A 14913-nucleotide genomic window follows, 5' to 3' on the forward strand; every position below is an offset into this window, starting at 1 on the left:
TATCACAGAATGTTTACTTAACAAATATGTGAAAAAGAAGAAAGGGGAATAAAAGAATGAATGAATGAGTGAACTGGGGTTATTAGACACTATTTGTTGAGCATTAGAGCCATTGCAGTTTCCAGAGTGGGGAAATAAAAGTCTAATGGACACTTAAGGGAGATCAGAGCAGCATTCACTGTGGGTCAGGGGGTGGTGGTTCTGGGAGGGAGATCTGCTAAGGAGCCATTGCAGGAATAGCCAAATGAGAGATGCTAGGATCCCGAACTCAGATAATGATCTCAAGAGTGAAGAAAAATGTCAAATCCAAGAGCTCCCACAGAGGCTGGTCAGTATGGTTTGAAGGAAATGAAGAGCTTGGTCCTAGACCTCCTGAGTAGGAGATGTAAATAAAACAACCAGGTGGGGCTACCTTGTGGGCCCCTTGATATCTCGGCCCAGGGATTAAAAGAGAAAGAGGACAGGATGAGAGACACAGTAAATATCTGAGGGACAAGCCCCCACTTTCCGAACCTACATCCGTGGCAGACATCACTAATCAATCCCCATGCATAGACTCTTCAAACTCAACTCCAAGTAGCCCCTGCTAATCAATCACAGTTGACTTGTAAGATGAAACTTATTTGTGGCCCCTGTCCTAGGGATGGTAAGGGTAGCCTTTAGATTGGACCACTCTCTGAAAGCCAGAATAGAAAAGGGAATGTGGTGATGAAGGACCAGAGGTGGGAACAGGGAGGCTTTGAAGTTAAGGTCGGGTGTAAACCACCTGAGGTCTAGGTCAGAACCATGAACTTTTCCGTCTGTAAGAAAGACTTTAAAGGCTTATAGAGTTTAAACTCAAACTCTTTAAGAGGTGTTTTTTTTTTTTAAGGAATTCTATTTTAAGCAAAATCACCCAGCTATTATTATTCATTCATTCCAATTAGTGAAAAAGCATCCATCCTTATGGAAGAATAATGTTCTGAGTACAGTTTGGTAACTTTCCTGAGAAGCCTAACTATTCTCAACTGACTTCAGTTTTATTATTTGATGAAGACTCTTAAGGGGCATGGTTTTCTCCTAGTGTGGGCTCTGTAGCCTGCCAGCCATTCATGCATACCTGTTTCATGAGTACCTACTATGTGCTGGGGGCTCTGTTCAAGGTAATAGGACAGTCTCCACCACTGAGCTCACAGCCTAGCAAACTAGGGCAAGAGCTGGCCTCAGAGCCATCTATGGCTTCGCTGGTGACTGGCCCCAGTGACCCTTCCTTCTCCACAGCCAGCTTAACAAATGGAAAAAGAGAGAATGTTCTGTCACCTTCCAGATATCAAGAAAGCATCATAGTCAGCCTGCCAGCATCCCTGCTCCCAACCTGGCAGAGCAGGGGCATGGCTGGTAGGCAGAGTACCTGTCCCTTCTCCCCCAAAGGAGGGTGCACTCACCTCCCAGCAGGACCAGCACCGCGGGCTGGCCAGGGACCTGTGGGCCCTCAAGCATCACAAGAATCAGGTTCCTAAGAGCAGGCACACAGAACTTCTCTAGCACTCAGAGTTAGCAAAACTGTAGAAACAGCTTGCTAAAGGAAGCACACTCTCCCAAAACATTTCTAAATAAAACACTTCAGAGAGAATGTGGCAGGTTTCTAGAGAGAGGGTTTTGCCACAAATCAGTAGATGGATGTGGTGATGACCATGGCCGCTCCAGTTGGAGTCATTGAGTGTGTTTTCCCTGCGGTCAACGTGCTCTCCTATTAGCGTGGGCCTGGGTCAGTCCAGCGTCTTTCTCAAGCCTGGTGCTGCACCCACCAGCACACTGCCCCCCGAGCAAGGGGATGGCAAGTGCCCGGCCCCTGAAATGAAAGTGGTGCTCACCCTTCTCTGTTGCACACGGAAGAGACACAAAACATTTAAACTACAAAAGAACGCCCAACAGTGTGGTTAAGCATCAACCTCAGTGATAGGTTTGTGGGGTCCTGAAAGAGCCTGTGTCACAGAGCACAGCCTACGTCACAGAGCAACAAGGGCCTGGGGTCTTGGCATCTCAAGACCTGGGTTCTAGTCCTGCTTATGCCGCTAATGGCTGTGTGCGCTCGGACAAGTCACATCACCTCCCTGAGCCTCCGTTGCCTCCTCCATGGAGTGTCACAGGCTATTGGCTTCTGTAGTTGAAGTCCTTTAACCGGTACGTTTAGGGAATAATTATCAATGCCCGCTCTATGCCAAGCACTGTGTGCCAGGCATTACCTCACATAACCCTCTCATCAGCCCTCCGGGGTCTGCAGGATCTCCCTATCTTATAGCCCAAGAGGCCCAGAGACGGTGAGTGACTTGTCCCAGGTCACACAGCTGTGGAAGGTGGTACAGCCGGAGCCACAGTTAATCATTGGAGGCTGTGACCACACAGTTCAAAGCCCAGAGGATCAAAATTAAGTGCATGTCTCACTTGCTCCCAGAAGATTTTGAGGCCGTGTATGGCAACAGCACTACACAGTTAGGCCTCCAAGTGTGTGTAGAGAAGCCAGGGAGGGTGGGAAGTGACATTTCTGCTCACCCGTGTGTGACCAGGGCTCGGTGAGATGCTGGTGCAGGGAGGTGCATGGTCACAGTTTGCTGAATGAGTGGATGAACGAATGAACAAATGAGTGAACGAGTGAGGCCACACACCTACTCGTTCAGAACAGGACTCAAGCCCGCTTCCCTGGGTTCAGTCCTAGCTCTGTCACTTCCTAGTTGCGTGTAAAATGGGATAATAATAGCATCTCCTGCAAGGAGCCACTGGGAGGATTAGAAGAGTTTGTACACGTGAACGCAAGCATAACACCTGGCACAGAGTCAACACCACGTGTGCCTGTGACGACCGTGAGGAGGGGATTTGACCAGAGGGCTGCGTATCTGTGTTGTGATTGAGCCTTACAGCTGTTGCCCCAAGTGTTGTCACAGCCAGCGATCCCCCCCCCGTCTCCCCTTTCTTGCTCCCTCCCCCGTTCCCTCTCTCCCCCTCCCTCTCTCCCCTCCCTCTATCTTTCCTCCCTCCACAAGCACAGAGTGAGTGTTTCCTGTGTGCCAGCCACAACCAAGGACACAGAATGAAATGACGCAGATCTTGCCTTTCAGGAGCTCAGAATTAAGTAATCCCAGGAGTCAGTTAAAATACCAGTTAATAACTTCTGTGGGGGATGAGCAGCCTAGAGGGGTCATTAGATGAGAGTGGGGATGGTCAGGGGTGGCTTCCTGAGGAAGGTGCTGTGACCCATCCCAGGAGGATGAGGGCCAGAAGGGCAGCTAGGCAGGCAAACGGCCAGGCAGAGCGCTTGAGCGCTGGAGGCAGCGAGAAGAGATAGAGGTTTGCTACCAAAGTGACATCATTGGTGCGGCGCCCTGTACTCCGTGTGCCCCCACGCAGGGCAGTCTCGCCCCCTCCCTCGGTCAGCAGCATCTCCACTGGGTGCAGGGCCACAGGCTGACCTGGCAGCCTTAGAATGCCCCTCATAAAAGCTTAATGGCTTCATGAATGAATGATACGGTTACAAGAGACGTGTGCAGGAAGATCTTGAAATTTTTGAGCAAGAAGGGCCCTTAGAGGGCTAATCCAAGGCCCTCAGTCAAGAGGAAGCAGAGGCCCAGCAAGGTCTCACAGCCAGTGATTGGAGGAAGATCAAGGTGGGACTCCAGACCCCAGGGCTTTTTCACACGCTCACTCCCCACCGACCAGTCTTTGTTTGGGTGTCCCAAAAGCAGAGTGTGAGTTGAGGATGGGGTGCAGGTGGTGTGTTTGGGAATCATCTCAGGAACGAGGGAGTGAGGAGAGGAAAGCAAGGAAGAGAGAAATGTCTGTGGGACATGTGCTGGTGAGCTGGTTACTGCTGCGGGCAACCGGGGCTCAGTCCCACTGGACCTTTGCAGGGAGTGTGTGAGAGGCGCTTCAGAATTGTCCCTCTAAGGGTGCAAGCCTGGAGCGTCTGACTCTCAGCTCGAGCTGCATGTGGTCTGGGTAATTCCCGGCACTTCTGGGCCCCTTGCTTGGGGACATCTAGTGACGCCCCAGCTGCAGGAAGAGCCCTGAAGCAGAAGACAGATTTGGGGGGCACGTGGGGATGTGGCCAGCGTGCTCCAGAGCTACCCACCATAGCTGCAGCTTGGAGTCACCGAGGAGAGAGGGGCTGTGGCCCTGGGCACAAAAACGAATGTCACAGCTCCTTAGCAGGTAATAACAGTACCAGTAATGGTTTCTATTCATTGAGGTGTTTCCCTGCCCCAAGTGTGATGCTGCATGCACTATGTGCACCACCTGAAGAAATAGGTACCAGTTATCCCCCTTGTACAGATGAGGAAACCAAGGTCCAGACTGCTTGTATAACTTGGTTAAGGTCATACAGCTAGAAAGTGACAGAGCCAGAACTCAAACTCAGGTCTACCTGACTCCACAGACCTCCTTGAACCTTCAGCCATACAGCTTCCCAGGTGATCAGAACCTGCCAGGTGACCCAGGTGCAAGGAGCATGTCAGGCTTCAAGGCTCTGCCGCATTTCTGTCCGGAGAAGGGAGAGTGCTGGCGTGGATGGTGCAGAGTGCAGATCCCCCTGCTCTCAAGGATCTGCCCTGGGAAGGGCTACTTTTTCACTTCTCTGTGCCTCAGTTTCCTCATCTGTAAAATAAGGCTCTTCATGATGCCTTTCCAGCCTCCCTCATGAGGATCAGCCTTGTTGGAAGAGCTTGCACTGGTTATACATGGTGAAGAAATCCAAGTTCATGTTCTCGGGGGCATGTTGCAGTGGTTCAGACTTAGACTTTAGATTCAGACAGATTTGGAGTTGACCTCCAGAGGATAGGTTTCTTGACAGCCTCATGCCTCAGTTTCCCCATCTGTAAAATGGGGTTAACAAAATGCTGTCACAGGGAGACCATGCATGTCATCACTGGGGGTTTTTTTTGCTTTTTTGTTTTTCTTAATTTTTTATTTATTGGCTGTGTTGGGTCTTCGTTGCTGCACAAGGGCTTTCTCTAGTTGTGGTGAGCGGAGGCTACTCTTCATTGTGGTGCATGGGCTCCTCGTTGCGATGGCTTCTCTTGTTGCGGAGCACAGACTCTAGGTACATGAGCTTCAGTAATTGTGGCACATGGGCTCAATAGTTGTGGTGCACGGGCTTAGTTGCTCCGTGGCATGTGGGATCTTCCTGGGGCAGGGATCGAACCTGTGTCCCCTGCATTGGCAGGTGGATTCCCAACCACTGCGCCACCTAGGAAGTCCCTCATCACTGTTTTGAGGTTTAGGTATGTGAACTCAGATCAGTCCCTGAACCTCTGTGAACCACGGTTTCCTCATATGCAACACGGACCTCTTAAAACACGCTTTGTAGAGTCGAGAGCACAAACAAGGTCATGGATGAGGACCTGATTCCTAGACCACCTTTCACAAAGTCTTCATGGGTTTTCTAATTTGCTTCAGAACTGTCACACCACCATCCTCCTCCCCAGTTTCCCTCTCTCTAATCCACACCCTCCTACCCCGAATTCTTTCATCCTAAGAGAGAACCTATTTCTAAAAGATGCATCCTGGTCCTCAACAAAGCTGCCTTTTTGAAGAGTGGGAGAAGCTACTGTCACAGAAATGAAGGCCTCTCCTTTGCTGGCAGTTATGTCAGATACTGGATCTCACCAATAGTTTCCCCCAGTAACTTCAGGCACCTCCCTAAGTGTGAGGGACGCCCCAGGGTGAGGCTGAGGCTGGAGATGTGTGTTTCCTCAACAAGTCCTTTTGTGGGGGTCTGGTTGGAAGTGCCTCTATTCCTCCCATCAGCAAGAAGGACAGAGGAGGCCATGACTTTGGACACAGATCCCAAGTATTTCCTTTGCCCTTGAGCCCTGGCCTCTGCCTGAAAATACCTCAGAGCAGACATTGCTTTGGAGTTAAGCTTTGTGCCCTCCTCACCTCCTTTCTTCCTATGCACATGTTTATTGAGCCACTACTGTGTATCAGACCAAGACAGATGCAGTCCCTGCCCTCATGGCACTGAGAGTCAGCAGGAGAGTCCAACATTAAGAAAAATCAATATTATTAATTATTTTTTTAAAAGGTAGATATAAATGAGGGGAAGAGCATTCCAGGCAGAGGGAACAGCATGTGCAAAGGCCCTGAGGCAGGAGAGCACTTATGTTGAAGCCGTACTAAAGAGGCTGATGGCACTGGAGTATAGTGGTAGGGAGGGGGTGATAAGACTTCAGAAGAAAGCAGGGACCACACTGTACAGGGCCTTCCAGATCTTGGCAAGGAGAGTGGATTTTCTCTGTGCAATGAAAGCCCCTGGAGCATCTTCAGCAAGGACCTGACATTCACACAGTGCACTTTATGCTTTTAAAAAATCCCTCTGGGGCTTCCTAGGTAGTGCAGTGGTTAAGAATCCACCTGCCAATGCAGGGGACACGGGTTCGATCCCTGCTCCAGGAAGATCCCACATGCCACGGAGCAACTAAGCCCGTGCAGCACAACTATTGAGCCTGCGCTTTAGAGCCCATGAGCCACAACTATTGAGCCCATGTGCTGCAATACTAAGCCCACGCGCCTAGAGCCCATGCTCGGCAACAAGAGAAGCCACAGCAATGAGGAGCCCGCGCACCACAATGCAGAGGAGCCCCCACTCAACGCGAGCAAAGAAAGCCCGCACACAGCAAAAAAAAAAGAAAAAAAAATCCCTCTGACCACTAGGTGGAAAATGGATTGAGGGTAGCAGCAGGGAGAAGCTACTGAAATCCTCCTGGATTAATATGCAGGTGGTGAAGGGGAGCAGTTGGATCTCAGTTAAGTATTTCTTTGGGCAGAGGTACACGCAGGTAGTAAATGTTGAAGCCAAGACTTTAACCTAGGAATATTTGTCTCCAAGTTCATGTCTAAAGGTTATATGGAAATAAATGTGTATTTTCTTATAGTAGATATTGATTTCCCCATTTAACTTAAACTTTGAATCATTCAAATAAAATAAGAATACATTCTCCCGGTTAAAATCAAAATATTTCAGTCAAAGCTAGAGTCCCAACCACTGCAACCAGTCAGATTGCCTTTTTCCTCCCCAGAGGTTCCACCGTCAAGGGTTTGGAGCAAATCCTTACATTTTGCTACATATTTTGCTACATATTTACATCTATATGTTCCCATAGAAAATGTAAATGTTTTCTGTTTTACATAAATGAAATCAAACTATACACATTGTCTGCAACTTGCTTTTCTCACTCAGTCTATACTACATTAGTACGTATAAATGGATTGCATTTTTTTAATTGTTGCATAGTATTTTATGGACTACATGTACCACAGTTGATTTAGCCCACACGCTTTCCAAAGACAGAAATGCATTTTTCTATAAATGTTGTAGCTCTTGAAGGGCTTGTTGGGGGGGGGGTGGTTTCTTTCAAAATATGACTTTTATTTATGCTAATGGAGGAACCCACATTGCAGTGACAACACAAATATTTAGCAACACCTAGTCTGGTGACTAAATTTCCCCATTTTCTTCAGGTGCTTGGCATCCCTGGGAGCTAGCTCTCGTCTATTGCCAAGTCTCTGTTTTTACCTAAAAATGTCTCAAGAACAAGGAGAATGGTGGAGTTGTCAGCTTTTTGTTGCTGGGCCCTGAGACAGGCATTCTGGCATGATGTGAAGTGGTACAGGTGTGGAGCCTCAAAGACCTGGATTCAAATCCCAGCTTTAGCTGTGTGACCCTGAGCAAGCCACTTTAGCTCTCTGAGTCTCAGTTTTTCCATCTATGAAATGGAGTTTATAATCCTCATATTATAGAATGTCCAGGAGAAGTGAATGCAAGCCACTTGTGTAAAGTAATTATCACCTAAGAGCACATACGTGTGCATTTAGTGCCGCTCTGTCTGCAGCCCAAGCATACTGGGGGGAATGGGGGTGGGGGTGGGGGTTGGTCCTGCATCGCTAAAGGGGTCTCTCGAAGTCACAGAACAATGAAAAGACATGAGTAGTCTGCCACTGCTGGCAGTGCCATGTGGGGTGGCATTTGAATTCAAAGGGATTTTTCTGCCCAGATTCTGGGCACCTACTGTGGGCCAGGCACTTCCCGTATTGCACAGCCTTTCATGTTTGCCCCAGCAGGCAGGGCAGAGTGTTGTACCTCTGCTCCAGCTTGCAGATGAGGTTCTGAGAGGGGGTGCCATTTGCCCAAGGTCTCAGTCAGTGGCAGGTTAAGATTGGAATCTGGTCCCTCTGCTTCTGAAAGCTGCCCTGAGGCTGCAGGCAGCCGATCTGCAGAGCACCCCCTCCTGGACAGATAGGGAAGCTCCTCTCGCGATGGCATCTCAGATGTTATCTGCATTCAACCATCAAGACCCCTTTGCAGGAGGAGAGAAAAATGGCTTTTCTGGCCTCCCTTTTTCCAAGGAAATGAGATAAAGTCTACTCAGAGGTCACCTCAGGACAGTCTAAATCAAATCTCTTACATGAGTTTGACAGAGAGAGAGAATATGAAATGTTCATAATTTTGTGTGTGCAGTAAGACTCCGTTTTTTAAAGCTCAGTCACTGCTCGTTGGAGCAAGATGAGACCCCCTCCCTTGGGATCTGGGCCAGGAGTCAGGAGTCCAGCCCTGGCTCTGCAGCTGAATCATTTCCCCATCTCTGGGCCTCAATTTTCCCTCTGTCAAATGGTGGGGTGAGACTGGCTGACCTCAGGACTTATCCTGCTCTAACAACAGAGGAACCCAGGGGAAGGGAACTGGGGGGCTTTAGAGGTAGGGTTACCAGATTTAACAAAGAAAAATACAGGACATCCAGTGAAATTTTAATTCCAGGTAAAAAATTAATTTTTATTAGTAGGTCCCCAGTGTTATAGGGGGCATAACTTATACTAAAAAATTATGTGCTGTTTATCTGAAATACAGATTTAACTGGTCATCCTGTATTTTATCTGGCAACCCTATTCAGGGCCTTCACCTCCACTGGACCCTCAATTCTGTGATACAGATAATTGATATCTTCACAGCTTTTAGATGAACTCCTGGCCACCCGCCTTCCAACCAGATCCTCACCACCCACTCCTACCCTCCCCCCAACACCCACTTTCCTGCCCACATAGAAATTCTGCAGCCATGAGCTGAGAGGTTTCATGGGTCTAGGAATTCCTACAGTGGAGATAGGGGTGGAGACTCAGCCAGACCTGGGGACTTAAATCAGTGGAGAAATTTATGTCCACATGTGTCATGATGGCTAGAGGGACACAGTGTCTGTGGGTGCTCGCAAGTGACTGGTCCCATTCCGTGCCACGTCCACGTGTGCACATACACTAGTCACACTGTGTCCATGTGTTACCGAGAAGCTGGCCAGGGCTGTGGTATGTGCATTCACACCAGCACTGAATGCCACGTCCATGGCTACGCGCCGCATCTGCCTGCACCATGTGTGGCTGGATGCCAGCTCCATGTGCAAGCCATGAACCGGTAATCACTGCCTCATGTCATCATCCACGATTCCTAGAGACCCTGGATCCACAGGAAACCCCTCCTGGGCCATGACGTATCAGAGAGACACCTCTCACCCAGCATCCTATCCCTCAGGGACCATTGACACCATGATGTGATTGTGGGACAGCCTGCGGGGCCCCCCAGAGAGGGTGAGTGATCTACTCAGGGTCACACAGCAAGCAAAGAGGCATCCAAACCAGGTCTTTGGACCTAAATAGGGATGTGCAGTGGCAGCAATGGTGGGTCTGACACAGTCTAAGACGGTGGCAGTGCTGACAGAAATATCCAGGAGGCACATTCCCGGCCCCGACTAAGAGTGGTAGTGGTGGAGTGGTAGTTATAGTGGTGGGGCGATAGTAGTAATGTGGTAGTTGGTGGTAGGAGGGGTGGTTAGTAGTCACAACTGCATCTATCAGGGCCAGAGTGTACCAGGCACTGCTTACACACATCATCGTCCTGATCGTCTGTCAACCCTGCGAGACACTTGTACTTTTATCCCCATTTCACAGAAGTGGAAACTGAGGCTCAGGGAGGGAAAACAATTTGCCAAAGACACCAATTCTGAACCAAGGAGCAGCTGGGATTTGAACCCAAGTCTGAGGTCTCTGGAAACAAGGGGCTGGCTCCCACCAACCCCACCTCTGGAAACACTTCTTCCTCCCTCTTGCCTCTGCCCCACAGCCCCGGCCTCCTGTCCCCACATCTGGGGAAGCCGTTTGTTTTCACGCCAGCACTGAGCAGCAGATGGAGAGTCTGAGGGATGTGATTCTTGTGGTTACTTTTCACTTGAGGCCATTTGCTCAGGCCACAGGCTGTCCATTCAGCCAGACGATGACCCCCGAATATCAGCCAGCTTCCTGGGCAGGGTTCCCGCAGGCTCCTACTGGGGGTTGAAAAAGTTCTCTGCATTCGCTTTGCTAGAAACAGAGACACTTAGCCTCAAGGAGTCTCAGAGCTGGGGAGAGGAGGTCAGAGGTCTTTGGCTGGCCCAGAACGCTCACCCTGACTCCCTCCCCTACTTTTGATAGAGCCCAGCCTGTTGGCATGAGGTGCTTGGTTTGTTTGGTTTGATGCCCACACATGAGAAGAGCAGAGCCCTGTTCCCAATCACCAGAGCAGAAATTGTGTTATTTTCCGCCCCATTCCCTGGTCTCGCCCCTGCCTTCTCACCTCTAACCCAGACCCTGCACCTTTACTTCCTTCAATAGCCCCTTTTTATTCTGATTAATTACGCATGCCCTACCTCCAAAACAGCTTATAAAAGTTTGTGCCATGCAAAAAGACTTTAAATGACAAGTTAGGAAATTCAAACAAAGAGGAGAAAGAAGAAATAAGGTGATTCACAGGCACAGCCCATGCCACTGAGGCCTCCACTGCCCCTCCAAGACATGAACGGTGGATTCCGTGCTGAGTTACCAGCAGGCAAGGTGAAGAGGACGGCACGATGAGTCCCACGAGCCAGTCTCCATGAGCCAACCCCCTCGCCTGAAGCCTGCGTATCGATGACCCCAGGGCACGCAATTAATAACTTAATAATTATATGATTACACGAAAATAAATGTCACCTCTTGCATGGGGACCGCTTACCCCCTCTCCTGGGGCAAACCAGGGATGTTCTGGTCACAGTGGCTTCTTCCAAGCCCTTTGGGGTTTCTTCTGCCCTCACAGCCCCCCAGCCCCCCACACGCACCCTTTCACCTGCTTAACTCCCACTCCTTCTTCTGAGCTCACCCAGTTACGCTTCCTCAAGGAAACCCTTCTTGGCACCCCAGTCTTGCACACTGCAGGATCCCCAACATACAGAACAATGTTTGGCTTAGAGTAGGTGCTCAATACTTATTGATTGATTGATTACATGAGCAAGTGGGTGATTGGATGCACACCATCTAAAAAGACCCTAACTTCTTTCTCTACTTTGAGAGGAGCTGGATAGGGGTAGGGGGACTTGGGCCTCTCTAAATGGAAGGATCCTGAGTCCCTGGGGGCATGACACCTGGTGCCAAGACACCCATGGTGGGTCGTGCAGCCTCTGCACTCTCCCTTCCCTTCCTCCCTAGATCATCCATCCACCTTCAGCACACCTGTGAGAAAGTCCTTCCCTCTAGAAAACCAGTCCCCCCCTGTGCCTTCTCCTCCTGGTCCCCAGCTCTATGCTTTAGGGCCAGACAAGATGAAGGCTCCCTCTGCCCCAAGAGGACTTACACTGAGGCTCACTGTCCCCCTCAGCTTTCCTTAATAGGAAACACGTCCCCAGAACCAAGGCGGGGCCATTGCCCTCTGTCCCAAGTTCCGGCTCCGTCAGGTCTGTGCACATACCCTTGCTGAACCTTTTATGTGGAATCACCAGAGTTTTTAATGTTTGCAATAAATTTCCATTTTTTAAACACCACAGACTAAATAAGACCCCTCTGGTGTCCTGAAGGCTGCTGTTTGAAACACTCAGGGCTGAGTCTGAAATGGCTTGGAAGAGAAAGGAGGGCATTCCAAGCCGAAGAATGGGAACTGACTGGCCAGGGCAAAGAAATAAAACCCAGTTTGTGTCCAGGACAGCTGGATAGAGATGAACTTTGGGGCAAAGATTCCTCAAATATCCAATGACAACAAGCAGCCATTACAACAAATAATTCCTGTACAACCAAGTCCCCATATGCTGCACTCAGCTCTCTTCTTTTACGTAACTAATAGAATACAAAATCTGACTCCAGTGGAAGACTTTGGCCACATGCTGGGGTAATTTTTACCCTGAAGACACGCTTATCTTGCCTTTACAGTTCACAGAGAGCTTTCACACCCGTTCCTCTGTGTATGGCTCACCACAGTCTCAAGGTTATTTTGCTTCCATTTTATTGATGAGAAAACTGAGACTCCACGGAATGAAACAACCAGCCCAAGTTCATCCACAAACCCAACTGCTCACCCAGCGCTCTGTCCTCTGCCTCTTGTACAAAAAGAAGCTCGTGTGTGAAAACCCACAGTCCCGTACGGTGTCTGACATCAATTCCCGAGCATTTGTGTTTCTTAATTTTCAAGGCCTTGCTAGCTTTGCCCAGCGATATTTGACACAGTATTTTAATTTTTAATATACTAAATGGTGAGATGCCCTTTAATCTAAATTGAATCTCCAACACCATTCATCTCTCACACCAGCCTGAGCTGTTTCTGCTCCCAAAATAGGCATGTTAATTTTCAGCCTGAAGGCGAGGAGACTGAGTTTCCGCTCCTGAGAGGGGCATGATAGGTGGGCTGTCCCACCTGTAGGTCTTCAAAACCACTGTCTTTGGATATAAGGTATCAGAGCCACCAGTTCCCGGCCTTCAGCCAAGCCCATCCTTCATGTCACATGTGGGGAAACTGAGGTCCAGAGAGAAGTGGCTTCTCTGCAGTCACATGGCCCTTCCACTGTGCCTGTCCTCACCTTGCCCACCTTTCTCTCCATCTTATTGAAAACCCATCTGTCCAGTCTTCCTCCTCCAGGAGGTCGTGGTTAATTACCCCACCACCTAAGACCAGACAATAATAACCCGATATCTTCACCTGGTGCCTGGCACAGCACTACGTGCCTTCCACGGACAGCCTGCTGAAGCCTCGCCTCACCCCTGCAAGGTAGGCTCCGCTGCTGCCCACATTTTACAGAAGGGGAAACTGAGGCACCGACGGTGAAGTCACTTACCCAAAGTCACTCCAAGTTGGGATTTGAGCCCATGACGTTTGACTCCAAGCCTCACCCGAGTTCTTGGTGCTTGGTCTCAAACCAGCCACCTAGGGGCTGAATCCAGCTTCTGGGTATGTTGTGTTTGGCCCTGGAATGTTTTTAAGGGGGAAATTTTACATCAAATCCCATGTGTCTAGCTTGTCTTAGAAGACTGAAGAATCTACTACACTAGGCCCCCAGTCCCCCACAGGAGCTGAGAAATATCTGCCCCATTTAGAAGGGCTGAGATTCTTCACTTTGCCCCAGTCCCCAGCACTCCCTGTTGCCTCCCACCCACCTGCTTCACTCATTCACAAAACCTGCCCGGCCCCACAGCTATTCTCAGTTTCAACCCTTGCCCTGTGCTCTGTCCCATGACCCAGGATCTCAGTGTTAGGCTTATGAATCCCCAGATGACAGAACCTCTAAGCCATGGCCAAACCCCCTGACTTGCACCCATATTTTCTACTGGTCACATTGTCGACTCCAGAACATTTGAATCACAGACCCTCAGAAGATTCAAAGACTCATCTCTCTTTGAATCAGTCAGAAGGAGCCCAGGAGGTAGGTTGGCCCCACCCTCACCAAACTTCTTCTTAGTGAAGCCTTTATTTATTCCAAACCTAATAAGGAGCCCCAAAATGTGAATATACCCCAGAAGGACCACTACAGGGCCTGTAGACCTTGAAAATCCTGAGATCCTCAGGGTCCACACATTCTATTGAACTCTCCTGTTTTCAAAATGGGGAAACTGAGGCTCAGAGAAAGGAACTGGCTGGCCAAAGGCACAGCAAACTACTGTAACAGGCCAATGTTGACTTTGCCTAGCCCCTTCCTCAGAGGCCCACCACCCTCTCAAATTCTCCCTTCTTCCCCTCATCAAAACCCACTCCCAGGAAGAAGCCCAAAACTCATTCACACTATGGTGTCCAGAACCGATGATGGCTTCCCCCTCCCAGGGAATCTGAAGGCATTGGAGTTTTTAGTTAAAGGAATGAATCCCAAATGGAAGAATTTCAGACATTGTCTGTGAGTAGAATTGGGCAAAGGAAGAAGACAAGGAACCTCCCTATAGTCCCTGAATCACACTATGTCATGCCTGCTTGCTCTGTTTATGGAGATCCTAGACGCCACCACAGCACAAGGCAGGATAGGGAGAGGACAACATTTCTCTGTGCTTAGAATAGGGCTGGCCTGGGGTCTCAGGTCCCAGGCACTGAGTCAAGGCCACCTCTGCATCTCATGAAGGCCTTGGTCTCTTCATCTACGAAATGGGCATAACCCAGCTCAGGCTCCTTCCTTCCTTTGCACAAGCAGGACAGCGGATCTCCAGTGCTTAGCTGCACTGGTACGCAAGGCAGGTGTGGGGTTTCCTTGGGAACAAGCCACCCCCAGCTCTCCCACGAGGTCTCAGCCAGTCCGGCTCCTGGAGGTGGTAGGTGGGCGTCTCACAGTCAGCGTCAGAAGAGGTTCAGCACCTAGAAACCGAGACAGGGGGCATGCCCATCTCCTGTACCCCTCAACCATAGACTGGGGGACTCCCAGGACCACTGAGCTTCTACATCCCTGAGTGCAGGGCTCTTCCCGTCACAGGACTCTCCCCAGCACCTGCTCAGGGCCAGGCCTGCAGCAGAGGCTGGAGAAACATAGGTTGAATGAGCGAATGAATGACAGACTATTGGAATTCTAGACCCAGCGATGTGACAGCGTATCTATGATATTAGGTATTAGACCATGAGGCCCCCACAACTGCAACAGCAGAATGTTC

At 49.7% G+C, this 14913-nt stretch overlaps 1 protein-coding gene across 3 annotated transcripts in view; it reads left to right on the forward strand.

The window, feature by feature from the left end:
* ATP2B2 (ATPase plasma membrane Ca2+ transporting 2) overlaps positions 1-14913 on the forward strand; it is a 200045-nt gene that overhangs the window by 100365 nt on the left and 84767 nt on the right. The window lies entirely within an intron of this gene.

Source organism: Hippopotamus amphibius, chromosome 13 (assembly GCF_030028045.1).
Source record: "Hippopotamus amphibius kiboko isolate mHipAmp2 chromosome 13, mHipAmp2.hap2, whole genome shotgun sequence".
Classification (NCBI taxonomy): Eukaryota; Metazoa; Chordata; class Mammalia; order Artiodactyla; family Hippopotamidae; genus Hippopotamus; species Hippopotamus amphibius.